At 37.9% G+C, this 26,680-nt stretch overlaps 23 non-coding genes across 23 annotated transcripts; 8 read left to right on the top strand and 15 right to left on the bottom strand.

Moving 5' to 3' along the window:
- Positions 1-150: 150 nt before the first annotated feature.
- TRNAF-GAA (transfer RNA phenylalanine (anticodon GAA)) lies at positions 151-223 on the top strand. The gene has a single exon. It is a non-coding gene; the product is annotated as a tRNA-Phe (tRNA).
- A 702-nt stretch (positions 224-925) lies between these two features.
- TRNAF-GAA (transfer RNA phenylalanine (anticodon GAA)) lies at positions 926-998 on the top strand. The gene has a single exon. It is a non-coding gene; the product is annotated as a tRNA-Phe (tRNA).
- A 701-nt stretch (positions 999-1,699) lies between these two features.
- On the top strand, positions 1,700-1,772 carry TRNAF-GAA (transfer RNA phenylalanine (anticodon GAA)). The gene has a single exon. It is a non-coding gene; the product is annotated as a tRNA-Phe (tRNA).
- A 2,026-nt stretch (positions 1,773-3,798) lies between these two features.
- On the bottom strand, positions 3,799-3,881 carry TRNAL-CAG (transfer RNA leucine (anticodon CAG)). Its single transcript has one exon. It is a non-coding gene; the product is annotated as a tRNA-Leu (tRNA).
- A 1,467-nt stretch (positions 3,882-5,348) lies between these two features.
- On the bottom strand, positions 5,349-5,431 carry TRNAL-CAG (transfer RNA leucine (anticodon CAG)). Its single transcript has one exon. It is a non-coding gene; the product is annotated as a tRNA-Leu (tRNA).
- Positions 5,432-6,123: 692 nt separating this feature from the next.
- Positions 6,124-6,206, bottom strand: TRNAL-CAG (transfer RNA leucine (anticodon CAG)). The gene has a single exon. It is a non-coding gene; the product is annotated as a tRNA-Leu (tRNA).
- A 1,466-nt stretch (positions 6,207-7,672) lies between these two features.
- TRNAL-CAG (transfer RNA leucine (anticodon CAG)) lies at positions 7,673-7,755 on the bottom strand. Its single transcript has one exon. It is a non-coding gene; the product is annotated as a tRNA-Leu (tRNA).
- A 1,466-nt stretch (positions 7,756-9,221) lies between these two features.
- On the bottom strand, positions 9,222-9,304 carry TRNAL-CAG (transfer RNA leucine (anticodon CAG)). Its single transcript has one exon. It is a non-coding gene; the product is annotated as a tRNA-Leu (tRNA).
- A 1,466-nt stretch (positions 9,305-10,770) lies between these two features.
- TRNAL-CAG (transfer RNA leucine (anticodon CAG)) lies at positions 10,771-10,853 on the bottom strand. The gene has a single exon. It is a non-coding gene; the product is annotated as a tRNA-Leu (tRNA).
- A 690-nt stretch (positions 10,854-11,543) lies between these two features.
- Positions 11,544-11,626, bottom strand: TRNAL-CAG (transfer RNA leucine (anticodon CAG)). Its single transcript has one exon. It is a non-coding gene; the product is annotated as a tRNA-Leu (tRNA).
- A 141-nt stretch (positions 11,627-11,767) lies between these two features.
- TRNAF-GAA (transfer RNA phenylalanine (anticodon GAA)) lies at positions 11,768-11,840 on the top strand. Its single transcript has one exon. It is a non-coding gene; the product is annotated as a tRNA-Phe (tRNA).
- A 702-nt stretch (positions 11,841-12,542) lies between these two features.
- Positions 12,543-12,615, top strand: TRNAF-GAA (transfer RNA phenylalanine (anticodon GAA)). Its single transcript has one exon. It is a non-coding gene; the product is annotated as a tRNA-Phe (tRNA).
- A 1,253-nt stretch (positions 12,616-13,868) lies between these two features.
- TRNAL-CAG (transfer RNA leucine (anticodon CAG)) lies at positions 13,869-13,951 on the bottom strand. Its single transcript has one exon. It is a non-coding gene; the product is annotated as a tRNA-Leu (tRNA).
- A 692-nt stretch (positions 13,952-14,643) lies between these two features.
- TRNAL-CAG (transfer RNA leucine (anticodon CAG)) lies at positions 14,644-14,726 on the bottom strand. The gene has a single exon. It is a non-coding gene; the product is annotated as a tRNA-Leu (tRNA).
- Positions 14,727-15,418: 692 nt separating this feature from the next.
- On the bottom strand, positions 15,419-15,501 carry TRNAL-CAG (transfer RNA leucine (anticodon CAG)). The gene has a single exon. It is a non-coding gene; the product is annotated as a tRNA-Leu (tRNA).
- A 692-nt stretch (positions 15,502-16,193) lies between these two features.
- On the bottom strand, positions 16,194-16,276 carry TRNAL-CAG (transfer RNA leucine (anticodon CAG)). The gene has a single exon. It is a non-coding gene; the product is annotated as a tRNA-Leu (tRNA).
- Positions 16,277-17,190: 914 nt separating this feature from the next.
- On the top strand, positions 17,191-17,263 carry TRNAF-GAA (transfer RNA phenylalanine (anticodon GAA)). Its single transcript has one exon. It is a non-coding gene; the product is annotated as a tRNA-Phe (tRNA).
- Positions 17,264-18,740: 1,477 nt separating this feature from the next.
- On the top strand, positions 18,741-18,813 carry TRNAF-GAA (transfer RNA phenylalanine (anticodon GAA)). Its single transcript has one exon. It is a non-coding gene; the product is annotated as a tRNA-Phe (tRNA).
- A 478-nt stretch (positions 18,814-19,291) lies between these two features.
- On the bottom strand, positions 19,292-19,374 carry TRNAL-CAG (transfer RNA leucine (anticodon CAG)). The gene has a single exon. It is a non-coding gene; the product is annotated as a tRNA-Leu (tRNA).
- A 692-nt stretch (positions 19,375-20,066) lies between these two features.
- Positions 20,067-20,149, bottom strand: TRNAL-CAG (transfer RNA leucine (anticodon CAG)). Its single transcript has one exon. It is a non-coding gene; the product is annotated as a tRNA-Leu (tRNA).
- Positions 20,150-21,063: 914 nt separating this feature from the next.
- On the top strand, positions 21,064-21,136 carry TRNAF-GAA (transfer RNA phenylalanine (anticodon GAA)). The gene has a single exon. It is a non-coding gene; the product is annotated as a tRNA-Phe (tRNA).
- Positions 21,137-22,385: 1,249 nt separating this feature from the next.
- TRNAL-CAG (transfer RNA leucine (anticodon CAG)) lies at positions 22,386-22,468 on the bottom strand. The gene has a single exon. It is a non-coding gene; the product is annotated as a tRNA-Leu (tRNA).
- Positions 22,469-24,706: 2,238 nt separating this feature from the next.
- TRNAL-CAG (transfer RNA leucine (anticodon CAG)) lies at positions 24,707-24,789 on the bottom strand. Its single transcript has one exon. It is a non-coding gene; the product is annotated as a tRNA-Leu (tRNA).
- Positions 24,790-26,680: the final 1,891 nt, after the last annotated feature.

Raw genomic sequence — 26,680 nt, 5'->3', positions numbered from 1 at the left:
CATCCTGACAAGCACAACTGTGGAAAATTCACACTTTCTAAAAACAAACACATTTTTTGTTTGGCCCCAAAAAAAGGCAAATTTTGAACTGAAAATTTATTAACGCCTTTGAGTTTGCCTTGCAATGCTGTAGCTTTAACTTTGTAGGTTGCTGAAATAGCTCAGTTGGGAGAGCGTTAGACTGAAGATCTAAAGGTCCCTGGTCCGATCCCGGGTTTCAGCACACTGTTTTTAAGTATGAGTGATTTGAGATAAAGTTCTTTCTCCATATGCATTTAGCAAGATTTTCATTCTTTGTGAAGTGCAGATATACCTGAAAAAAACAGTTTTAAGTATCTCTTTTCAGAACAGTCACTAATGCGAGAAGAAAATGAAAGTAGTTATACTGAAAAATTAAGTTGAAGTCGAAGTAGTATGGAGGAAATCGGAGAAAAAATCTGAGAAATATCAACATAAAGTGCTAAGGATCTTTAAGATTTTGTGTATCTTGAGGTTTATTTTATGAGATTTTCCACCTCCCTCTTCTTACTGATAGTGCAGCAGAGAACAACATGATTGTGACAGACAGGATTGAGGATCCAGAGGGTTCTCATTGGCTTTGTCCTTGGACTAATCTGGTTTGTGGAAATGTCTGAATTGTGACAGAGGGACATAGTGAAAATGAAAAAAAACCAAAACATGATTGTAATGTAACAGAAACCTGTCAGAAGTGGGATTCGAACCCACGCCTCAAGTAGAGACTGCGACCTGAACGCAGCGCATTGGACCGCTCGGCCATCCTGACAAGCACAACTGTGGAAAATTCACACTTTCTAAAAACAAACACATTTTTTGTTTGGCCCCAAAAAAAGGCAAACTTTGAACTGAAAATGTATTAACGCCTTTGAGTTTGCCTTGCAATGCTGTAGCTTTAACTTTGTAGGTTGCTGAAATAGCTCAGTTGGGAGAGCGTTAGACTGAAGATCTAAAGGTCCCTGGTCCGATCCCGGGTTTCAGCATGCTGTTTTTAAGTATGAGTGATTTGAGATAAAGTTCTTTCTCCATATGCATTTAGCAAGATTTTCATTCTTTGTGAAGTGCAGATATACCTGAAAAAAACAGTTTTAAGTATCTCTTTTCAGAACAGTCACTAATGCGAGAAGAAAATGAAAGTAGTTATACTGAAAAATTAAGTTGAAGTCGAAGTAGTATGGAGGAAATCAGAAAAAAAATCTGAGAAATATCAACATAAAGTGCTAAGGATCTTTAAGATTTTGTGTATCTTGAGGTTTATTTTATAAGATTTTTCACCTCCCTCTTCTTACTGATAGTGCAGCAGAGAACAACATGATTGTGACAGACAGGATTGAGGATCCAGAGGGTTCTCATTGGCTTTGTCCTTGGACTAATCTGGTTTGTGGAAATGTCTGAATTGTGACAGAGGAACATAGTGAAAATGAAAAAAGAAAAAACATGATTGTAATGTAACAGAAACCTGTCAGAAGTGGGATTCGAACCCACGCCTCAAGTAGAGACTGCAACCTGAACGCAGCGCCTTGGACCGCTCGGCCATCCTGACAAGCACAACTGTGGAAAATTCACACTTTCTAAAAACAAACACATTTTTTGTTTGGCCCCAAAAAAAGGCAAATTTTGAACTGAAAATTTATTAACGCCTTTGAGTTTGCCTTGCAATGCTGTAGCTTTAACTTTGTAGGTTGCTGAAATAGCTCAGTTGGGAGAGCGTTAGACTGAAGATCTAAAGGTCCCTGGTCCGAACCCGGGTTTCAGCACGCTGTTTTTAAGTATGAGTGATTTGAGATAAAGTTCTTTCTCCATATGCATTTAGCAAGATTTTCATTTTTTGTGAAGTGCAGATATACCTGAAAAAAACAGTTTTAAGTATCTCTTTTCAGAACAGTCACTAATGCGAGAAGAAAATGAAAGTAGTTTTACTGAAAAATTAAGTTGAAGTCGAAGTAGTATGGAGGAAATCAGAAAAAAAATCTGAGAAATATCAACATAAAGTGCTAAGGATCTTTAAGATTTTGTGTATCTTGAGGTTTATTTTATGAGATTTTTCACCTCCCTCTTCTTACTGATAGTGCAGCAGAGAACAACATGATTGTGACAGACAGGATTGAGGATCCAGAGGGTTCTCATTGGCTTTGTCCTTGGACTAATCTGGTTTGTGGAAATTTCTGAATTGTGACAGAGGAACATAGTGAAAATGAAAAAAGAAAAAACATGATTGTAATGTAACAGAAACCTGTCAGAAGTGGGATTCGAACCCACACCTCAAGTATAGACTGCGACCTGAACGCAGTGCCTTGGACCGCTCGGCCATCCTGACAAGCACAACTGTGGAAAATTCACACTTTCTAAAAACAAACACATTTTTTGTTTGGCCCCAAAAAAATGCAAATTTTGAACTGAAAATGTATTAACGCCTTTGAGTTTGCCTTGCAATGCTGTAGCTTTAACTTTGTAGGTTGCTGAAATACCTCAGTTGGGAGAGCATTAGACTGAAGATCTAAAGGTCCCTGGTCCGATCCCGGGTTTCAGCACGCTGTTTTTAATTATGAGTGATATGAGATAAAGTTCTTTCTCCATATGCATTTAGCAAGATTTTCATTCTTTGTGAAGTGCAGATATACCTGAAAAGAACAGTTTTAAGTATCTCTTTTCAGAACAGTCACTAATGCGAGAAGAAAATGAAAGTAGTTATACTGAAAAATTAAGTTGAAGTCGAAGTAGTATGGAGGAAATCGGAGAAAAAATCTGAGAAATATCAACATAAAGTGCTAAGGATCTTTAAGATTTTGTGTATCTTGAGGTTTATTTTATGAGATTTTTCACCTCCCTCTTCTTACTGATAGTGCAGCAGAGAACAACATGATTGTGACAGACAGGATTGAGGATCCAGAGGGTTCTCATTGGCTTTGTCCTTGGACTAATCTGGTTTGTGGAAATGTCTGAATTGTGACAGAGGGTCATAGTGAAAATGAAAAAAAAAAAAACATGATTGTAATGTAACAGAAACCTGTCAGAAGTGGGATTCGAACCCACGCCTCAAGTAGAGACTGCAACCTGAATGCAGCGCCTTGGACCGCACGGCCATCCTGACAAGCACAACTGTGGAAAATTCACACTTTCTAAAAACAAACACATTTTTTGTTTGGCCCCAAAAAAATGCAAATTTTGAACTGAAAATGTATTAACGCCTTTGAGTTTGCCTTGCAATGCTGTAGCTTTAACTTTGTAGGTTGCTGAAATAGCTCAGTTGGGAGAGCGTTAGACTGAAGATCTAAAGGTCCCTGGTCCAATCCTGGGTTTCAGCATGCTGTTTTTAAGTATGAGTGATTTGAGATAAAGTTCTTTCTCCATATGCATTTAGCAAGATTTTCATTCTTTGTGAAGTGCAGATATACCTGAAAAAAACAGTTTTAAGTATCTCTTTTCAGAACAGTCACTAATGCGAGAAGAAAATGAAAGTAGTTATACTGAAAAATTAAGTTGAAGTCGAAGTAGTATGGAGGAAATCGGAGAAAAAATCTGAGAAATATCAACATAAAGTGCTAAGGATCTTTAAGATTTTGTGTATCTTGAGGTTTATTTTATGAGATTTTCCACCTCCCTCTTCTTACTGATAGTGCAGCAGAGAACAACATGATTGTGACAGACAGGATTGAGGATCCAGAGGGTTTTCATTGGCTTTGTCCTTGGACTAATCTGGTTTGTGGAAATGTCTGAATTGTGACAGAGGGACATAGTGAAAATGAAAAAAAAACAAAACATGATTGTAATGTAACAGAAACCTGTCAGAAGTGGGATTCGAACCCACGCCTCAAGTAGAGACCGCGACCTGAACGCAGCGCCTTGGACCACTCGGCCATCCTGACAAGCACAACTGTGGAAAATTCACACTTTCTAAAAACAAACACATTTTTTGTTTGGCCCCAAAAAAATGCAAATTTTGAACTGAAAATGTATTAACGCCTTTGAGTTTGCCTTGCAATGCTGTAGCTTTAACTTTGTAGGTTGCTGAAATAGCTCAGTTGGGAGAGCGTTAGACTGAAGATCTAAAGGTCCCTGGTCCGATCCTGGGTTTCAGCACGCTGTTTTTAAGTATGAGTGATTTGAGATAAAGTTCTTTCTCCATATGCATTTAGCAAGATTTTCATTCTTTGTGAAGTGCAGATATACCTGAAAAAAACAGTTTTAAGTATCTCTTTTCAGAACAGTCACTAATGCGAGAAGAAAATGAAAGTAGTTATACTGAAAAATTAAGTTGAAGTCGAAGTAGTATGGAGGAAATCGGAGAAAAAATCTGAGAAATATCAACATAAAGTGCTAAGGATCTTTAAGATTTTGTGTATCTTGAGGTTTATTTTATGAGATTTTCCACCTCCCTCTTCTTACTGATAGTGTAGCAGAGAACAACATGATTATGACAGACAGGATTGAGGATCCAGAGGGTTTTCATTGGCTTTGTCCTTGGACTAATCTGGTTTGTGGAAATGTCTGAATTGTGACAGAGGGACATAGTGAAAATGAAAAAAAAAAAAACATGATTGTAATGTAACAGAAACCTGTCAGAAGTGGGATTCGAACCCACGCCTCAAGTAGAGACTGCAACCTGAACGCAGCGCCTTTGACCGCACGGCCATCCTGACAAGCACAACTGTGGAAAATTCACACTTTCTAAAAACAAACACATTTTTTGTTTGGCCCCAAAAAAATGCAAATTTTGAACTGAAAATGTATTAACGCCTTTGAGTTTGCCTTGCAATGCTGTAGCTTTAACTTTGTAGGTTGCTGAAATAGCTCAGTTGGGAGAGCGTTAGACTGAAGATCTAAAGGTCCCTGGTCCAATCCTGGGTTTCAGCACGCTGTTTTTAAGTATGAGTGATTTGAGATAAAGTTCTTTCTCCATATGCATTTAGCAAGATTTTCATTCTTTGTGAAGTGCAGATATACCTGAAAAAAACAGTTTTAAGTATCTCTTTTCAGAACAGTCACTAATGCGAGAAGAAAATGAAAGTAGTTATACTGAAAAATTAAGTTGAAGTCGAAGTAGTATGGAGGAAATCGGAGAAAAAATCTGAGAAATATCAACATAAAGTGCTAAGGATCTTTAAGATTTTGTGTATCTTGAGGTTTATTTTATGAGATTTTCCACCTCCCTCTTCTTACTGATAGTGCAGCAGAGAACAACATGATTGTGACAGACAGGATTGAGGATCCAGAGGGTTTTCATTGGCTTTGTCCTTGGACTAATCTGGTTTGTGGAAATGTCTGAATTGTGACAGAGGGACATAGTGAAAATGAAAAAAAAAACAAAACATGATTGTAATGTAACAGAAACCTGTCAGAAGTGGGATTCGAACCCACGCCTCAAGTAGAGACTGCGACCTGAACGCAGCGCCTTGGACCGCTCGGCCATCCTGACAAGCACAACTGTGGAAAATTCACACTTTCTAAAAACAAACACATTTTTTGTTTGGCCCCAAAAAAATGCAAATTTTGAACTGAAAATGTATTAACGCCTTTGAGTTTGCCTTGCAATGCTGTAGCTTTAACTTTGTAGGTTGCTGAAATAGCTCAGTTGGGAGAGCGTTAGACTGAAGATCTAAAGGTCCCTGGTCCGATCCTGGGTTTCAGCACGCTGTTTTTAAGTATGAGTGATTTGAGATAAAGTTCTTTCTCCATATGCATTTAGCAAGATTTTCATTCTTTGTGAAGTGCAGATATACCTGAAAAAAACAGTTTTAAGTATCTCTTTTCAGAACAGTCACTAATGCGAGAAGAAAATGAAAGTAGTTATACTGAAAAATTAAGTTGAAGTCGAAGTAGTATGGAGGAAATCGGAGAAAAAATCTGAGAAATATCAACATAAAGTGCTAAGGATCTTTAAGATTTTGTGTATCTTGAGGTTTATTTTATGAGATTTTCCACCTCCCTCTTCTTACTGATAGTGCAGCAGAGAACAACATGATTGTGACAGACAGGATTGAGGATCCAGAGGGTTTTCATTGGCTTTGTCCTTGGACTAATCTGGTTTGTGGAAATGTCTGAATTGTGACAGAGGGACATAGTGAAAATGAAAAAAAAACAAAACATGATTGTAATGTAACAGAAACCTGTCAGAAGTGGGATTCGAACCCACGCCTCAAGTAGAGACTGCGACCTGAACGCAGCGCCTTGGACCGCTCGGCCATCCTGACAAGCACAACTGTGGAAAATTCACACTTTCTAAAAACAAACACATTTTTTGTTTGGCCCCAAAAAAATGCAAATTTTGAACTGAAAATGTATTAACGCCTTTGAGTTTGCCTTGCAATGCTGTAGCTTTAACTTTGTAGGTTGCTGAAATAGCTCAGTTGGGAGAGCGTTAGACTGAAGATCTAAAGGTCCCTGGTCCGATCCTGGGTTTCAGCACGCTGTTTTTAAGTATGAGTGATTTGAGATAAAGTTCTTTCTCCATATGCATTTAGCAAGATTTTCATTCTTTGTGAAGTGCAGATATACCTGAAAAAAACAGTTTTAAGTATCTCTTTTCAGAACAGTCACTAATGCGAGAAGAAAATGAAAGTAGTTATACTGAAATATTAAGTTGAAGTCGAAGTAGTATGGAGGAAATCGGAGAAAAAATCTGAGAAATATCAACATAAAGTGCTAAGGATCTTTAAGATTTTGTGTATCTTGAGGTTTATTTTATGAGATTTTCCACCTCCCTCTTCTTACTGATAGCGCAGCAGAGAACAACATGATTGTGACAGACAGGATTGAGGATCCAGAGGGTTTTCATTGGCTTTGTCCTTGGACTAATCTGGCTTGTGGAAATGTCTGAATTGTGACAGAGGGTCATAGTGAAAATGAAAAAAAAAAAAACATGATTGTAATGTAACAGAAACCTGTCAGAAGTGGGATTCGAACCCACGCCTCAAGTAGAGACTGCAACCTGAATGCAGCGCCTTGGACCGCACGGCCATCCTGACAAGCACAACTGTGGAAAATTCACACTTTCTAAAAACAAACACATTTTTTGTTTGGCCCCAAAAAAATGCAAATTTTGAACTGAAAATGTATTAACGCCTTTGAGTTTGCCTTGCAATGCTGTAGCTTTAACTTTGTAGGTTGCTGAAATAGCTCAGTTGGGCGAGCGTTAGACTGAAGATCTAAAGGTCCCTGGTCCAATCCTGGGTTTCAGCATGCTGTTTTTAAGTATGAGTGATTTGAGATAAAGTTCTTTCTCCATATGCATTTAGCAAGATTTTCATTCTTTGTGAAGTGCAGATATACCTGAAAAAAACAGTTTTAAGTATCTCTTTTCAGAACAGTCACTAATGCGAGAAGAAAATGAAAGTAGTTATACTGAAAAATTAAGTTGAAGTCGAAGTAGTATGGAGGAAATCGGAGAAAAAATCTGAGAAATATCAACATAAAGTGCTAAGGATCTTTAAGATTTTGTGTATCTTGAGGTTTATTTTATGAGATTTTCCACCTCCCTCTTCTTACTGATAGTGCAGCAGAGAACAACATGATTGTGACAGACAGGATTGAGGATCCAGAGGGTTTTCATTGGCTTTGTCCTTGGACTAATCTGGTTTGTGGAAATGTCTGAATTGTGACAGAGGGACATAGTGAAAATGAAAAAAAAACAAAACATGATTGTAATGTAACAGAAACCTGTCAGAAGTGGGATTCGAACCCACGCCTCAAGTAGAGACTGCGACCTGAACGCAGCGCCTTGGACCGCTCGGCCATCCTGACAAGCACAACTGTGGAAAATTCACACTTTCTAAAAACAAACACATTTTTTGTTTGGCCTCAAAAAAATGCAAATTTTGAACTGAAAATGTATTAACGCCTTTGAGTTTGCCTTGCAATGCTGTAGCTTTAACTTTGTAGGTTGCTGAAATAGCTCAGTTGGGAGAGCGTTAGACTGAAGATCTAAAGGTCCCTGGTCCGATCCTGGGTTTCAGCACGCTGTTTTTAAGTATGAGTGATTTGAGATAAAGTTCTTTCTCCATAAGCATTTAGCAAGATTTTCATTCTTTGTGAAGTGCAGATATACCTGAAAAAAACAGTTTTAAGTATCTCTTTTCAGAACAGTCACTAATGCGAGAAGAAAATGAAAGTAGTTATACTGAAAAATTAAGTTGAAGTCGAAGTAGTATGGAGGAAATCGGAGAAAAAATCTGAGAAATATCAACATAAAGTGCTAAGGATCTTTAAGATTTTGTGTATCTTGAGGTTTATTTTATGAGATTTTCCACCTCCCTCTTCTTACTGATAGTGTAGCAGAGAACAACATGATTATGACAGACAGGATTGAGGATCCAGAGGGTTTTCATTGGCTTTGTCCTTGGACTAATCTGGTTTGTGGAAATGTCTGAATTGTGACAGAGGGACATAGTGAAAATGAAAAAAAAAAAAACATGATTGTAATGTAACAGAAACCTGTCAGAAGTGGGATTCGAACCCACGCCTCAAGTAGAGACTGCAACCTGAACGCAGCGCCTTGGACCGCACGGCCATCCTGACAAGCACAACTGTGGAAAATTCACACTTTCTAAAAACAAACACATTTTTTGTTTGGCCCCAAAAAAATGCAAATTTTGAACTGAAAATGTATTAACGCCTTTGAGTTTGCCTTGCAATGCTGTAGCTTTAACTTTGTAGGTTGCTGAAATAGCTCAGTTGGGAGAGCGTTAGACTGAAGATCTAAAGGTCCCTGGTCCAATCCTGGGTTTCAGCACGCTGTTTTTAAGTATGAGTGATTTGAGATAAAGTTCTTTCTCCATATGCATTTAGCAAGATTTTCATTCTTTGTGAAGTGCAGATATACCTGAAAAAAACAGTTTTAAGTATCTCTTTTCAGAACAGTCACTAATGCGAGAAGAAAATGAAAGTAGTTATACTGAAAAATTAAGTTGAAGTCGAAGTAGTATGGAGGAAATCGGAGAAAAAATCTGAGAAATATCAACATAAAGTGCTAAGGATCTTTAAGATTTTGTGTATCTTGAGGTTTATTTTATGAGATTTTCCACCTCCCTCTTCTTACTGATAGTGCAGCAGAGAACAACATGATTGTGACAGACAGGATTGAGGATCCAGAGGGTTTTCATTGGCTTTGTCCTTGGACTAATCTGGTTTGTGGAAATGTCTGAATTGTGACAGAGGGACATAGTGAAAATGAAAAAAAAACAAAACATGATTGTAATGTAACAGAAACCTGTCAGAAGTGGGATTCGAACCCACGCCTCAAGTAGAGACTGCGACCTGAACGCAGCGCCTTGGACCGCTCGGCCATCCTGACAAGCACAACTGTGGAAAATTCACACTTTCTAAAAACAAACACATTTTTTGTTTGGCCCCAAAAAAATGCAAATTTTGAACTGAAAATGTATTAACGCCTTTGAGTTTGCCTTGCAATGCTGTAGCTTTAACTTTGTAGGTTGCTGAAATAGCTCAGTTGGGAGAGCGTTAGACTGAAGATCTAAAGGTCCCTGGTCCGATCCTGGGTTTCAGCACGCTGTTTTTAAGTATGAGTGATTTGAGATAAAGTTCTTTCTCCATATGCATTTAGCAAGATTTTCATTCTTTGTGAAGTGCAGATATACCTGAAAAAAACAGTTTTAAGTATCTCTTTTCAGAACAGTCACTAATGCGAGAAGAAAATGAAAGTAGTTATACTGAAATATTAAGTTGAAGTCGAAGTAGTATGGAGGAAATCGGAGAAAAAATCTGAGAAATATCAACATAAAGTGCTAAGGATCTTTAAGATTTTGTGTATCTTGAGGTTTATTTTATGAGATTTTCCACCTCCCTCTTCTTACTGATAGCGCAGCAGAGAACAACATGATTGTGACAGACAGGATTGAGGATCCAGAGGGTTTTCATTGGCTTTGTCCTTGGACTAATCTGGCTTGTGGAAATGTCTGAATTGTGACAGAGGGTCATAGTGAAAATGAAAAAAAAAAAAACATGATTGTAATGTAACAGAAACCTGTCAGAAGTGGGATTCGAACCCACGCCTCAAGTAGAGACTGCAACCTGAATGCAGCGCCTTGGACCGCACGGCCATCCTGACAAGCACAACTGTGGAAAATTCACACTTTCTAAAAACAAACACATTTTTTGTTTGGCCCCAAAAAAATGCAAATTTTGAACTGAAAATGTATTAACGCCTTTGAGTTTGCCTTGCAATGCTGTAGCTTTAACTTTGTAGGTTGCTGAAATAGCTCAGTTGGGAGAGCGTTAGACTGAAGATCTAAAGGTCCCTGGTCCAATCCTGGGTTTCAGCATGCTGTTTTTAAGTATGAGTGATTTGAGATAAAGTTCTTTCTCCATATGCATTTAGCAAGATTTTCATTCTTTGTGAAGTGCAGATATACCTGAAAAAAACAGTTTTAAGTATCTCTTTTCAGAACAGTCACTAATGCGAGAAGAAAATGAAAGTAGTTATACTGAAAAATTAAGTTGAAGTCGAAGTAGTATGGAGGAAATCGGAGAAAAAATCTGAGAAATATCAACATAAAGTGCTAAGGATCTTTAAGATTTTGTGTATCTTGAGGTTTATTTTATGAGATTTTCCACCTCCCTCTTCTTACTGATAGTGCAGCAGAGAACAACATGATTGTGACAGACAGGATTGAGGATCCAGAGGGTTTTCATTGGCTTTGTCCTTGGACTAATCTGGTTTGTGGAAATGTCTGAATTGTGACAGAGGGACATAGTGAAAATGAAAAAAAAACAAAACATGATTGTAATGTAACAGAAACCTGTCAGAAGTGGGATTCGAACCCACGCCTCAAGTAGAGACTGCGACCTGAACGCAGCGCCTTGGACCGCTCGGCCATCCTGACAAGCACAACTGTGGAAAATTCACACTTTCTAAAAACAAACACATTTTTTGTTTGGCCCCAAAAAAAGGCAAATTTTGAACTGAAAATTTATTAACGCCTTTGAGATTGCCTTGCAATGCTGTAGCTTTAACTTTGTAGGTTGCTGAAATAGCTCAGTTGGGAGAGCGTTAGACTGAAGATCTAAAGGTCCGTGGTCCGATCCCGGGTTTCAGCATGCTGTTTTTAAGTATGAGTGATTTGAGATAAAGTTCTTTCTCCATATGCATTTAGCAAGATTTTCATTCTTTGTGAAGTGCAGATATACCTGAAAAAAACAGTTTTAAGTATCTCTTTTCAGAACAGTCACTAATGCGAGAAGAAAATGAAAGTAGTTATACTGAAAAATTAAGTTGAAGTCGAAGTAGTATGGAGGAAATCAGAAAAAAAAATCTGAGAAATATCAACATAAAGTGCTAAGGATCTTTAAGATTTTGTGTATCTTGAGGTTTATTTTATGAGATTTTTCACCTCCCTCTTCTTACTGATAGTGCAGCAGAGAACAACATGATTGTGACAGACAGGATTGAGGATCCAGAGGGTTCTCATTGGCTTTGTCCTTGGACTAATCTGGTTTGTGGAAATGTCTGAATTGTGACAGAGGGACATAGTGAAAATGAAAAAAAAAACCATGATTGTAATGTAACAGAAACCTGTCAGAAGTGGGATTCGAACCCACGCCTCAAGTAGAGACTGCGACCTGAACGCAGCGCCTTGGACCGCTCGGCCATCCTGACAAGCACAACTGTGGAAAATTCACACTTTCTAAAAACAAACACATTTTTTGTTTGGCCCCAAAAAAATGCAAATTTTGAACTGAAAATGTATTAACGCCTTTGAGTTTGCCTTGCAATGCTGTAGCTTTAACTTTGTAGGTTGCTGAAATAGCTCAGTTGGGAGAGCGTTAGACTGAAGATCTAAAGGTCCCTGGTCCGATCCCGGGTTTCAGCACGCTGTTTTTAAGTATGAGTGATTTGAGATAAAGTTCTTTCTCCATATGCATTTAGCAAGATTTTCATTCTTTGTGAAGTGCAGATATACCTGAAAAAAACAGTTTTAAGTATCTCTTTTCAGAACAGTCACTAATGCGAGAAGAAAATGAAAGTAGTTATACTGAAAAATTAAGTTGAAGTCGAAGTAGTATGGAGGAAATCGGAGAAAAAATCTGAGAAATATCAACATAAAGTGCTAAGGATCTTTAAGATTTTGTGTATCTTGAGGTTTATTTTATGAGATTTTCCACCTCCCTCTTCTTACTGATAGTGCAGCAGAGAACAACATGATTGTGACAGACAGGATTGAGGATCCAGAGGGTTCTCATTGGCTTTGTCCTTGGACTAATCTGGTTTGTGGAAATGTCTGAATTGTGACAGAGGGACATAGTGAAAATGAAAAAAAAACAAAACATGATTGTAATGTAACAGAAACCTGTCAGAAGTGGGATTCGAACCCACGCCTCAAGTAGAGACTACGACATGAACACAGCGCCTTGGACCGCTCGGCCATCCTGACAAGCACAACTGTGGAAAATTCACACTTTCTAAAAACAAACACATTTTTTGTTTGGCCCCAAAAAAAGGCAAATTTTGAACTGAAAATTTATTAACGCCTTTGAGTTTGCCTTGCAATGCTGTAGCTTTAACTTTGTAGGTTGCTGAAATAGCTCAGTTGGGAGAGCGTTAGACTGAAAATCTAAAGGTCCCTGGTCCGATCCCAGGTTTCAGCATGCTGTTTTTAAGTATGAGTGATTTGAGATAAAGTTCTTTCTCCATATGCATTTAGCAAGATTTTCATTCTTTGTGAAGTGCAGATATACCTGAAAAAAACAGTTTTAAGTATCTCTTTTCAGAACAGTCACTAATGCGAGAAGAAAATGAAAGTAGTTATACTGAAAAATTAACTTGAAGTCGAAGTAGTATGGAGGAAATCAGAAAAAAAATCTGAGAAATATCAACATAAAGTGCTAAGGATCTTTAAGATTTTGTGTATCTTGAGGTTTATTTTATGAGATTTTTCACCTCCCTCTTCTTACTGATAGTGCAGCAGAGAACAACATGATTGTGACAGACAGGATTGAGGATCCAGAGGGTTTTCATTGGCTTTGTCCTTGGACTAATCTGGTTTGTGGAAATGTCTGAATTGTGACAGAGGGACATAGTGAAAATGAAAAAAAAAAAAAACATGATTGTAATGTAACAAAAACCTGTCAGAAGTGGGATTCGAACCCACGCCTCAAGTAGAGACTGTGACCTGAACGCAGCGCCTTGGACCGCTCGGCCATCCTGACAAGCACAACTGTGGAAAATTCACACTTTCTAAAAACAAACACATTTTTTGTTTGGCCCCAAAAAAAGGCAAATTTTGAACTGAAAATGTATTAACGCCTTTGAGTTTGCCTTGCAATGCTGTAGCTTTAACTTTGTAGGTTGCTGAAATAGCTCAGTTGGGAGAGCGTTAGACTGAAGATCTAAAGGTCCCTGGTCCGATCCTGGGTTTCAGCACGCTGTTTTTAAGTATGAGTGATTTGAGATAAAGTTCTTTCTCCATATGCATTTAGCAAGATTTTCATTCTTTGTGAAGTGCAGATATACCTGAAAAAAACAGTTTTAAGTATCTCTTTTCAGAACAGTCACTAATGCGAGAAGAAAATGAAAGTAGTTATACTGAAAAATTAAGTTGAAGTCGAAGTAGTATGGAGGAAATCAGAAAAAAAATCTGAGAAATATCAACATAAAGTGCTAAGGATCTTTAAGATTTTGTGTATCTTGAGGTTTATTTTATGAGATTTTCCACCTCCCTCTTCTTACTGATAGTGTAGCAGAGAACAACATGATTACGACAGACAGGATTGAGGATCCAGAGGGTTTTCATTGGCTTTGTCCTTGGACTAATCTGGTTTGTGGAAATGTCTGAATTGTGACAGAGGGACATAGTGAAAATGAAAAAAAAACAAAACATGATTGTAATGTAACAGAAACCTGTCAGAAGTGGGATTCGAACCCACGCCTCAAGTAGAGACTGCGACCTGAACGCAGCGCCTTGGACCGCTCGGCCATCCTGACAAGCACAACTGTGGAAAATTCACACTTTCTAAAAACAAACACATTTTTTGTTTGGCCCCAAAAAAAGGCAAATTTTGAACTGAAAATTTATTAACGCCTTTGAGTTTGCCTTGCAATGCTGTAGCTTTAACTTTGTAGGTTGCTGAAGTAGCTCAGTTGGGAGAGCGTTAGACTGAAGATCTAAAGGTCCCTGGTCCAATCCTGGGTTTCAGCACGCTGTTTTTAAGTATGAGTGATTTGAGATAAAGTTCTTTCTCCATATGCATTTAGCAAGATTTTCATTCTTTGTGAAGTGCAGATATACCTGAAAAAAACAGTTTTAAGTATCTCTTTTCAGAACAGTCACTAATGCGAGAAGAAAATGAAAGTAGTTATACTGAAAAATTAAGTTGAAGTCGAAGTAGTATGGAGGAAATCGGAGAAAAAATCTGAGAAATATCAACATAAAGTGCTAAGGATCTTTAAGATTTTGTGTATCTTGAGGTTTATTTTATGAGATTTTCCACCTCCCTCTTCTTACTGATAGTGCAGCAGAGAACAACATGATTGTGACAGACAGGATTGAGGATCCAGAGGGTTTTCATTGGCTTTGTCCTTGGACTAATCTGGTTTGTGGAAATGTCTGAATTGTGACAGAGGGACATAGTGAAAATGAAAAAAAAACAAAACATGATTGTAATGTAACAGAAACCTGTCAGAAGTGGGATTCGAACCCACGCCTCAAGTAGAGACTGCGACCTGAACGCAGCGCCTTGGACCGCTCGGCCATCCTGACAAGCACAACTGTGGAAAATTTACACTTTCTAAAAACAAACACATTTTTTGTTTGGCCCCAAAAAAATGCAAATTTTGAACTGAAAATGTATTAACGCCTTTGAGTTTGCCTTGCAATGCTGTAGCTTTAACTTTGTAGGTTGCTGAAATAGCTCAGTTGGGAGAGCGTTAGACTGAAGATCTAAAGGTCCCTGGTCCGATCCTGGGTTTCAGCACGCTGTTTTTAAGTATGAGTGATTTGAGATAAAGTTCTTTCTCCATATGCATTTAGCAAGATTTTCATTCTTTGTGAAGTGCAGATATACCTGAAAAAAACAGTTTTAAGTATCTCTTTTCAGAACAGTCACTAATGCGAGAAGAAAATGAAAGTAGTTATACTGAAAAATTAAGTTGAAGTCGAAGTAGTATGGAGGAAATCGGAGAAAAAATCTGAGAAATATCAACATAAAGTGCTAAGGATCTTTAAGATTTTGTGTATCTTGAGGTTTATTTTATGAGATTTTCCACCTCCCTCTTCTTACTGATAGTGCAGCAGAGAACAACATGATTGTGACAGACAGGATTGAGGATCCAGAGGGTTTTCATTGGCTTTGTCCTTGGACTAATCTGGTTTGTGGAAATGTCTGAATTGTGACAGAGGGACATAGTGAAAATGAAAAAAAAACAAAACATGATTGTAATGTAACAGAAACCTGTCAGAAGTGGGATTCGAACCCACGCCTCAAGTAGAGACTGCGACCTGAACGCAGCGCCTTGGACCGCTCGGCCATCCTGACAAGCACAACTGTGGAAAATTCACACTTTCTAAAAACAAACACATTTTTTGTTTGGCCCCAAAAAAATGCAAATTTTGAACTGAAAATGTATTAACGCCTTTGAGTTTGCCTTGCAATGCTGTAGCTTTAACTTTGTAGGTTGCTGAAATAGCTCAGTTGGGAGAGCGTTAGACTGAAGATCTAAAGGTCCCTGGTCCGATCCTGGGTTTCAGCACGCTGTTTTTAAGTATGAGTGATTTGAGATAAAGTTCTTTCTCCATATGCATTTAGCAAGATTTTCATTCTTTGTGAAGTGCAGATATACCTGAAAAAAACAGTTTTAAGTATCTCTTTTCAGAACAGTCACTAATGCGAGAAGAAAATGAAAGTAGTTATACTGAAATATTAAGTTGAAGTCGAAGTAGTATGGAGGAAATCGGAGAAAAAATCTGAGAAATATCAACATAAAGTGCTAAGGATCTTTAAGATTTTGTGTATCTTGAGGTTTATTTTATGAGATTTTCCACCTCCCTCTTCTTACTGATAGCGCAGCAGAGAACAACATGATTGTGACAGACAGGATTGAGGATCCAGAGGGTTTTCATTGGCTTTGTCCTTGGACTAATCTGGCTTGTGGAAATGTCTGAATTGTGACAGAGGGACATAGTGAAAATGAAAAAAAAACAAAACATGATTGTAATGTAACAGAAACCTGTCAGAAGTGGGATTCGAACCCACGCCTCAAGTAGAGACTGCGACCTGAACGCAGCGCCTTGGACCGCTCGGCCATCCTGACAAGCACAACTGTGGAAAATTCACACTTTCTAAAAACAAACACATTTTTTGTTTGGCCCCAAAAAAAGGCAAATTTTGAACTGAAAATTTATTAACGCCTTTGAGATTGCCTTGCAATGCTGTAGCTTTAACTTTGTAGGTTGCTGAAATAGCTCAGTTGGGAGAGCGTTAGACTGAAGATCTAAAGGTCCGTGGTCCGATCCCGGGTTTCAGCATGCTGTTTTTAAGTATGAGTGATTTGAGATAAAGTTCTTTCTCCATATGCATTTAGCAAGATTTTCATTCTTTGTGAAGTGCAGATATACCTGAAAAAAACAGTTTTAAGTATCTCTTTTCAGAACAGTCACTAATGCGAGAAGAAAATGAAAGTAGTTATACTGAAAAATTAAGTTGAAGTCGAAGTAGTATGGAGGAAATCAGAAAAAAAAATCTGAGAAATATCAACATAAAGTGCTAAGGATCTTTAAGATTTTGTGTATCTTGAGGTTTATTTTATGAGATTTTTCACCTCCCTCTTCTTACTGATAGTGCAGCAGAGAACAACATGATTGTGACAGACAGGATTGAGGATCCAGAGGGTTCTCATTGGCTTTGTCCTTGGACTAATCTGGTTTGTGGAAATGTCTGAATTGTGACAGAGGGACATAGTGAAAATGAAAAAAAAAACCATGATTGTAATGTAACAGAAACCTGTCAGAAGTGGGATTCGAACCCACGCCTCAAGTAGAGACTGCGACATGAACACAGCGCCTTGGACCGCTCGGCCATCCTGCCAAGCACAACTGTGGAAAATTCACACTTTCTAAAAACAAACACATTTTTTGTTTGGCCCCAAAAAAAGGCAAATTTTGAACTGAAAATTTATTAACGCCTTTGAGTTTGCCTTGCAATGCTGTAGCTTTAACTTTGTAGGTTGCTGAAATAGCTCAGTTGGGAGAGCGTTAGACTGAAAATCTAAAGGTCCCTGGTCCGATCCCGGGTTTCAGCATGCTGTTTTTAAGTATGAGTGATTTGAGATAAAGTTCTTTCTCCATATGCATTTAGCAAGATTTTCATTCTTTGTGAAGTGCAGATATACCTGAAAAAAACAGTTTTAAGTATCTCTTTTCAGAACAGTCACTAATGCGAGAAGAAAATGAAAGTAGTTATACTGAAAAATTAACTTGAAGTCGAAGTAGTATGGAGGAAATCAGAAAAAAAATCTGAGAAATATCAACATAAAGTGCTAAGGATCTTTAAGATTTTGTGTATCTTGAGGTTTATTTTATGAGATTTTTCACCTCCCTCTTCTTACTGATAGTGCAGCAGAGAACAACATGATTGTGACAGACAGGATTGAGGATACAGAGGGTTTTCATTGGCTTTGTCCTTGGACTAATCTGGTTTGTTGAAATGTCTGAATTGTGACAGAGGGACATAGTGAAAATGAAAAAAAAAAAAAACATGATTGTAATGTAACAAAAACCTGTCAGAAGTGGGATTCGAACCCACGCCTCAAATAGAGACTGTGACCTGAACGCAGCGCCTTGGACCACTCGGCCATCCTGACAAGCACAACTGTGGAAAATTCACATTTTCTAAAAACAAACACATTTTTTGTTTGGCCCCAAAAAAAGGCAAATTTTGAACTGAAAATTTATTAACGCCTTTGAGTTTGCCTTGCAATGCTGTAGCTTTAACTTTGTAGGTTGCTGAAATAGCTCAGTTGGGAGAGCGTTAGACTGAAGATCTAAAGGTCTCTGGTCCGATCACGGGTTTCAGCATGCTGTTTTTAAGTATGAGTGATTTGAGATAAAGTTCTTTCTCCATATGCATTTAGCAAGATTTTCATTCTTTGTGAAGTGCAGATATACCTGAAAAAAACAGTTTTAAGTATCTCTTTTCAGAACAGTCACTAATGCGAGAAGAAAATGAAAGTAGTTATACTGAAAAATTAAGTTGAAGTCGAAGTAGTATGGAGGAAATCAGAAAAAAAATCTGAGAAATATCAACATAAAGTGCTAAGGATCTTTAAGATTTTGTGTATCTTGAGGTTTATTTTATGAGATTTTTCACCTCCCCCTTCTTACTGATAGTGCAGCAGAGAACAACATGATTGTGACAAACAGGATTGAGGATCCAGAGGGTTCTCATTGGCTTTGTCTTTGGACTAATCTGGTTTGTGGAAATGTCTGAATTGTGACAGAGGGACATAGTGAAAATGAAAAAAAAACAAAACATGATTGTAATGTAACAGAAACCTGTCAGAAGTGGGATTCGAACCCACGCCTCAAGTAGAGACTGCGACCTAAACGCAGCGCCTTGGACCGCTCGGCCATCCTGACAAGCACAACTGTGGAAAATTCACACTTTCTAAAAACAAACACATTTTTTGTTTGGCCCCAAAAAAATGCAAATTTTGAACTGAAAATGTATTAACGCCTTTGAGTTTGCCTTGCAATGCTGTAGCTTTAACTTTGTAGGTTGCTGAAATAGCTCAGTTGGGAGAGCGTTAGACTGAAGATCTAAAGGTCCCTGGTCCGATCCCGGGTTTCAGCACGCTGTTTTTAAGTATGAGTGATTTGAGATAAAGTTCTTTCTCCATATGCATTTAGCAAGATTTTCATTCTTTGTGAAGTGCAGATATACCTGAAAAAAACAGTTTTAAGTATCTCTTTTCAGAACAGTCACTAATGCGAGAAGAAAATGAAAGTAGTTATACTGAAAAATTAAGTTGAAGTCGAAGTAGTATGGAGGAAATCGGAGAAAAAATCTGAGAAATATCAACATAAAGTGCTAAGGATCTTTAAGATTTTGTGTATCTTGAGGTTTATTTTATGAGATTTTCCACCTCCCTCTTCTTACTGATAGTGCAGCAGAGAACAACATGATTGTGACAGACAGGATTGAGGATCCAGAGGGTTTTCATTGGCTTTGTCCTTGGACTAATCTGGTTTGTGGAAATGTCTGAATTGTGACAGAGGGACATAGTGAAAATGAAAAAAAAACAAAACATGATTGTAATGTAACAGAAACCTGTCAGAAGTGGGATTCGAACCCACGCCTCAAGTAGAGACTGCGACCTGAACGCAGCGCCTTGGACCGCTCGGCCATCCTGACAAGCACCACTGTGGAAAATTCACACTTTCTAAAAACAAACACATTTTTTGTTTGGCCCCAAAAAAATGCAAATTTTGAACTGAAAATGTATTAACGCCTTTGAGTTTGCCTTGCAATGCTGTAGCTTTAACTTTGTAGGTTGCTGAAATAGCTCAGTTGGGAGAGCGTTAGACTGAAGATCTAAAGGTCCCTGGTCCGATCCTGGGTTTCAGCACGCTGTTTTTAAGTATGAGTGATTTGAGATAAAGTTCTTTCTCCATATGCATTTAGCAAGATTTTCATTCTTTGTGAAGTGCAGATATACCTGAAAAAAACAGTTTTAAGTATCTCTTTTCAGAACAGTCACTAATGCGAGAAGAAAATGAAAGTAGTTATACTGAAATATTAAGTTGAAGTCGAAGTAGTATGGAGGAAATCGGAGAAAAAATCTGAGAAATATCAACATAAAGTGCTAAGGATCTTTAAGATTTTGTGTATCTTGAGGTTTATTTTATGAGATTTTCCACCTCCCTCTTCTTACTGATAGCGCAGCAGAGAACAACATGATTGTGACAGACAGGATTGAGGATCCAGAGGGTTTTCATTGGCTTTGTCCTTGGACTAATCTGGCTTGTGGAAATGTCTGAATTGTGACAGAGGGACATAGTGAAAATGAAAAAAAAACAAAACATGATTGTAATGTAACAGAAACCTGTCAGAAGTGGGATTCGAACCCACGCCTCAAGTAGAGACTGCGACCTGAACGCAGCGCCTTGGACCGCTCGGCCATCCTGACAAGCACAACTGTGGAAAATTCACACTTTCTAAAAACAAACACATTTTTTGTTTGGCCCCAAAAAAAGGCAAATTTTGAACTGAAAATGTATTAACGCCTTTGAGATTGCCTTGCAATGCTGTAGCTTTAACTTTGTAGGTTGCTGAAATAGCTCAGTTCGGAGAGCGTTAGACTGAAGATCTAAAGGTCCGTGGTCCGATCCCGGGTTTCAGCATGCTGTTTTTAAGTATGAGTGATTTGAGATAAAGTTCTTTCTCCATATGCATTTAGCAAGATTTTCATTCTTTGTAAAGTGCAGATATACCTGAAAAAAACAGTTTTAAGTATCTCTTTTCAGAACAGTCACTAATGCGAGAAGAAAATGAAAGTAGTTATACTGAAAAATTAAGTTGAAGTCGAAGTAGTATAGAGGAAATCAGAAAAAAAATCTGAGAAATATCAACATAAAGTGCTAAGGATCTTTAAGATTTTGTGTATCTTGAGGTTTATTTTATGAGATTTTTCACCTCCCTCTTCTTACTGATAGTGCAGCAGAGAACAACATGATTGTGACAGACAGGATTGAGGATCCAGAGTGTTCTCATTGGCTTTGTCCTTGGACTAATCTGGTTTGTGGAAATGTCTGAATTGTGACAGAGGAACATAGTGAAAATGAAAAAAAAAAAACATGATTGTAATGTAACAGAAACCTGTCAGAAATGGGATTCGAACCCACGCTTCAAGTAGAGACTGCGACCTGAACGCAGCGCCTTGGACTGCTCGGCCATCCTGACAAGCACAACTGTGGAAAATTCACACTTTCGAAAAACAAACACATTTTTTGTTTGGCCCCAAAAAAATGCAAATTTTGAACTGAAAATGTATTAACGCCTTTGAGTTTGCCTTGCAATGCTGTAGCTTTAACTTTGTAGGTTGCTGAAATAGCTCAGTTGGGAGAGCGTTAGACTGAAGATCTAAAGGTCCCTGGTCCGATCCCGGGTTTCAGCACGCTGTTTTTAAGTATGAGTGATTTGAGATAAAGTTCTTTCTCCATATGCATTTAGCAAGATTTTCATTCTTTGTGAAGTGCAGATATACCTGAAAAAAACAGTTTTAAGTATCTCTTTTCAGAACAGTCACTAATGCGAGAAGAAAATGAAAGTAGTTATACTGAAAAATTAAGTTGAAGTCGAAGTAGTATAGAGGAAATCAGAAAAAAAATCTGAGAAATATCAACATAAAGTGCTAAGGATCTTTAAGATTTTGTGTATCTTGAGGTTTATTTTATGAGATTTTTCACCTCCCTCTTCTTACTGATAGTGCAGCAGAGAACAACATGATTGTGACAGACAGGATTGAGGATCCAGAGTGTTCTCATTGGCTTTGTCCTTGGACTAATCAGGTTTGTGGAAATGTCTGAATTGTGACAGAGGAACATAGTGAAAATGAAAAAAAAAAAACATGATTGTAATGTAACAGAAACCTGTCAGAAATGGGATTCGAACCCACGCTTCAAGTAGAGACTGCGACCTGAACGCAGCGCCTTGGACTGCTCAGCCATCCTGACAAGCACAACTGAGGAAAATTCACACTTTCTAAAAACAAACACATTTTTTGTTTGGCCCAAAAAAAATACAAATTTTGAACTGAAAATGTATTAATGCCTTTGAGTTTGCCTTGCAATGCTGTAGCTTTAATTTTGTAGGTTGCTGAAATAGCTCAGTTGGGAGAGTGTTAGACTGAAGATCTAGAGGTCCCTGGTCCGATCCCAGGTTTCAGCACGCTGTTTTTAAGTATGAGTGATTTGAGATAAAGTTCTTTCTCCATATTCATTTAGCAAGATTTTCATTCTTTGTGAAGTGCAGATATACCTGAAAAAAACAGTTTTAAGTATCTCTTTTCAGAACAGTCACTAATGCGAGAAGAAAATGAAAGTAGTTATACTGAAAAATTAAGTTGAAGTCGAAGTAGTATAGAGGAAATCGGAGAAAAAATCTGAGAAATATCAACATAAAGTGCTAAGGATCTTTAAGATTTTGTGTATCTTGAGGTTTATTTTATGAGATTTTCCACCTCCCTCTTCTTACTGATAGTGCAGCAGAGAACAACATGATTGTGACAGACAGGATTGAGGATCCAGAGGGTTCTCATTGGCTTTGTCCTTGGACTAATCTGGTTTGTGGAAATGTCTGAATTGTGACAGAGGGACATAGTGAAAATGAAAAAAAACCCCCATGATTGTAATGTAACAGAAACCTGTCAGAAGTGGGATTCGAACCCACGCCTCAAGTAGAGACTGCGACCTGAACGCAGCGCCTTGGACCGCTCGGCCATCCTGACAAGCACAACTGTGGAAAATTCACACTTTCTAAAAACAAACACATTTTTTGCTTGGCCCCAAAAAAATGCAAATTTTGAACTGAAAATGTATTAACGCCTTTGAGTTTGCCTTGCAATGCTGTAGCTTTAACTTTGTAGGTTGCTGGAATAGCTCAGTTGGGAGAGCGTTAGACTGAAGATCTAAAGGTCCCTGGTCCGATCCTGGGTTTCAGCACGCTGTTTTTAAGTATGAGTGATTTGAGATAAAGTTCTTTCTCCATATGCATTTAGCAAGATTTTCATTCTTTGTGAAGTGCAGATATACCTGAAAAAAACAGTTTTAAGTATCTCTTTTCAGAACAGTCACTAATGCGATAAGAAAATGAAAGTAGTTATAGTGAAAAATTAAGTTGAAGTCGAAGTAGTATGGAGGAAATCGGAGAAAAAATCTGAGAAATATCAACATAAAGTGCTAAGGATCTTTAAGATTTTGTGTATCTTGAGGTTTATTTTATGAGATTTTCCACCTCCCTCTTCTTACTGATAGTGCAGCAGAGAACAACATGATTGTGACAGACAGGATTGAGGATCCAGAGGGTTCTCATTGGCTTTGTCCTTGGACTGATCTGGTTTGTGGAAATGTCTGAATTGTGACAGAGGAACATAGTGAAAATGAAAAAAGAAAAAACATGATTGTAATGTAACAGAAACCTGTCAGAAGTGGGATTCGAACCCACGCCTCAAGTAGAGACTGCGACCTGAACGCAGCGCCATGGACCGCTCGGCCATCCTGACAAGCACAACTGAGGAAAATTCACACTTTCTAAAAACAAACACATTTTTTGTTTGGCCCCAAAAAAATACAAATTTTGAACTGAAAATGTATTAACGCCTTTGAGTTTGCCTTGCAATGCTGTAGCTTTAACTTTGTAGGTTGCTGAAATATCTCAGTTGGGAGAGCGTTTGACTGAAGATATAAAGGTCCCTGGTCCAATCCCGGGTTTCAGCAAGCTGTTTTTAAGTATGAGTGATTTGAGATAAAGTTCTTTCTCCATATGCATTTAGCAAGATTTTCATTCTTTGTGAAGTGCAGATATACCTGAAAAAAACAGTTTTAAGTATCTCTTTTCAGAACAGTCACTAATGCGAGAAGAAAATGAAAGTAGTTATACTGAAAAATTAAGTTGAAGTCGAAGTAGTATGGAGGAAATCAGAAAAAAAATCTGAGAAATATCAACATAAAGTGCTAAGGATCTTTAAGATTTTGTGTATCTTGAGGTTTATTTTATGAGATTTTTCACCTCCCTCTTCTTACTGATAGTGCATCAGAGAACAACATGATTGTGACAGACAGGATTGAGGATCCAGAGTGTTCTCATTGGCTTTGTCCTTGGACTAATCTGGTTTGTGGAAATGTCTGAATTGTGACAGAGGAACATAGTGAAAATGAAAAAAAAAAAAACATGATTGTAATGTAACAGAAACCTGTCAGAAATGGGATTCGAACCCACGCTTCAAGTAGAGACTGCGACCTGAACGCAGCGCCTTGGACTGCTCAGCCATCCTGACAAGCACAACTGAGGAAAATTCACACTTTCTAAAAACAAACACATTTTTTGTTTGGCCCCAAAAAAATACAAATTTTGAACTGAAAATGTATTAATGCCTTTGAGTTTGCCTTGCAATGCTGTAGCTTTAATTTTGTAGGTTGCTGATATAGCTCAGTTGGGAGAGTGTTAGACTGAAGATCTAGAGGTCCCTGGTCCGATCCCAGGTTTCAGCACGCTGTTTTTAAGTATGAGTGATTTGAGATAAAGTTCTTTCTCCATATTCATTTAGCAAGATTTTCATTCTTTGTGAAGTGCAGATATACCTGAAAAAAACAGTTTTAAGTATCTCTTTTCAGAACAGTCACTAATGCGAGAAGAAAATGAAAGTAGTTATACTGAAAAATTAAGTTGAAGTCGAAGTAGTATAGAGGAAATCGGAGAAAAAATCTGAGAAATATCAACATAAAGTGCTAAGGATCTTTAAGATTTTGTGTATCTTGAGGTTTATTTTATGAGATTTTCCACCTCCCTCTTCTTACTGATAGTGCAGCAGAGAACAACATGATTGTGACAGACAGGATTGAGGATCCAGAGGGTTCTCATTGGCTTTGTCCTTGGACTAATCTGGTTTGTGGAAATGTCTGAATTGTGACAGAGGGACATAGTGAAAATGAAAAAAAAACCCCATGATTGTAATGTAACAGAAACCTGTCAGAAGTGGGATTCGAACCCACGCCTCAAGTAGAGACTGCGACCTGAACGCAGCGCCTTGGACCGCTCGGCCATCCTGACAAGCACAACTGTGGAAAATTCACACTTTCTAAAAACAAACACATTTTTTGTTTGGCCCCAAAAAAATGCAAATTTTGAACTGAAAATGTATTAACGCCTTTGAGTTTGCCTTGCAATGCTGTAGCTTTAACTTTGTAGGTTGCTGGAATAGCTCAGTTGGGAGAGCGTTAGACTGAAGATCTAAAGGTCCCTGGTCCGATCCTGGGTTTCAGCACGCTGTTTTTAAGTATGAGTGATTTGAGATAAAGTTCTTTCTCCATATGCATTTAGCAAGATTTTCATTCTTTGTGAAGTGCAGATATACCTGAAAAAAACAGTTTTAAGTATCTCTTTTCAGAACAGTCACTAATGCGAGAAGAAAATGAAAGTAGTTATACTGAAAAATTAAGTTGAAGTCGAAGTAGTATGGAGGAAATCGGAGAAAAAATCTGAGAAATATCAACATAAAGTGCTAAGGATCTTTAAGATTTTGTGTATCTTGAGGTTTATTTTATGAGATTTTCCACCTCCCTCTTCTTACTGATAGTGCAGCAGAGAACAACATGATTGTGACAAACAGGATTGAGGATCCAGAGGGTTCTCATTGGCTTTGTCTTTGGACTAATCTGGTTTGTGGAAATGTCTGAATTGTGACAGAGGGACATAGTGAAAATGAAAAAAAAACAAAACATGATTGTAATGTAACAGAAACCTGTCAGAAGTGGGATTCGAACCCACGCCTCAAGTAGAGACTGCGACCTAAACGCAGCGCTTTGGACCGCTCGGCCATCCTGACAAGCACAACTGTGGAAAATTCACACTTTCTAAAAACAAACACATTTTTTGTTTGGCCCCAAAAAAAGGCAAATTTTGAACTGAAAATTTATTAACGCCTTTGAGTTTGCCTTGCAATGCTGTAGCTTTAACTTTGTAGGTTGCTGAAATAGCTCAGTTTGAAGAGCGTTAGACTGAAGATCTAAAGGTCCCTGGTCCGATCCCGGGTTTCAGCACGCTGTTTTTAAGTATGAGTGATTTGAGATAAAGTTCTTTCTCCATATGCATTTAGCAAGATTTTCATTCTTTGTGAAGTGCAGATATACCTGAAAAAAACAGTTTTAAGTATCTCTTTTCAGAACAGTCACTAATGCTAGAAGAAAATGAAAGTAGTTATACTGAAAAATTAAGTTGAAGTCGAAGTAGTATGGAGGAAATCAGAAAAAAAATCTGAGAAATATCAACATAAAGTGCTAAGGATCTTTAAGATTTTGTGTATCTTGAGGTTTATTTTATGAGATTTTTCACCTCCCTCTTCTTACTGATAGTGCAGCAGAGAACAACATGATTGTGACAGACAGGATTGAGGATCCAGAGGGTTCTCATTGGCTTTGTCCTTGGACTAATCTGGTTTGTGGAAATGTCTGAATTGTGACAGAGGGACATAGTGAAAATGAAAAAAAAAAAAAACATGATTGTAATGTAACAGAAACCTGTCAGAAGTGGGATACAAACCCACACCTCAAGTAGAGACTGTGACCTGAACGCAGCGCCTTGGACCGCTCGGCCATCCTGACAAGCACAACTGTGGAAAATTCACACTTTCTAAAAACAAACACATTTTTTGTTTGGCCCCAAAAAAAGGCAAATTTTGAACTGAAAATTTATTAACGCCTTTGAGTTTGCCTTGCAATGCTGTAGCTTTAACTTTGTAGGTTGCTGAAATAGCTCAGTTGGGAGAGCGTTAGACTGAAGATCTAAAGGTCCCTGGTCCGATCACGGGTTTCAGCATGCTGTTTTTAAGTATGAGTGATTTGAGATAAAGTTCTTTCTCCATATGCATTTAGCAAGATTTTCATTCTTTGTGAAGTGCAGATATACCTGAAAAAAACAGTTTTAAGTATCTCTTTTCAGAACA

Source organism: Anomaloglossus baeobatrachus, chromosome 1 (genome assembly GCF_048569485.1).
Source record: "Anomaloglossus baeobatrachus isolate aAnoBae1 chromosome 1, aAnoBae1.hap1, whole genome shotgun sequence".
Taxonomy (NCBI): domain Eukaryota; kingdom Metazoa; phylum Chordata; class Amphibia; order Anura; family Aromobatidae; genus Anomaloglossus; species Anomaloglossus baeobatrachus.
The sequence above is the reverse complement of the archived record's forward strand: the minus strand, read 5'-3'. Positions and strand labels throughout refer to the sequence as shown.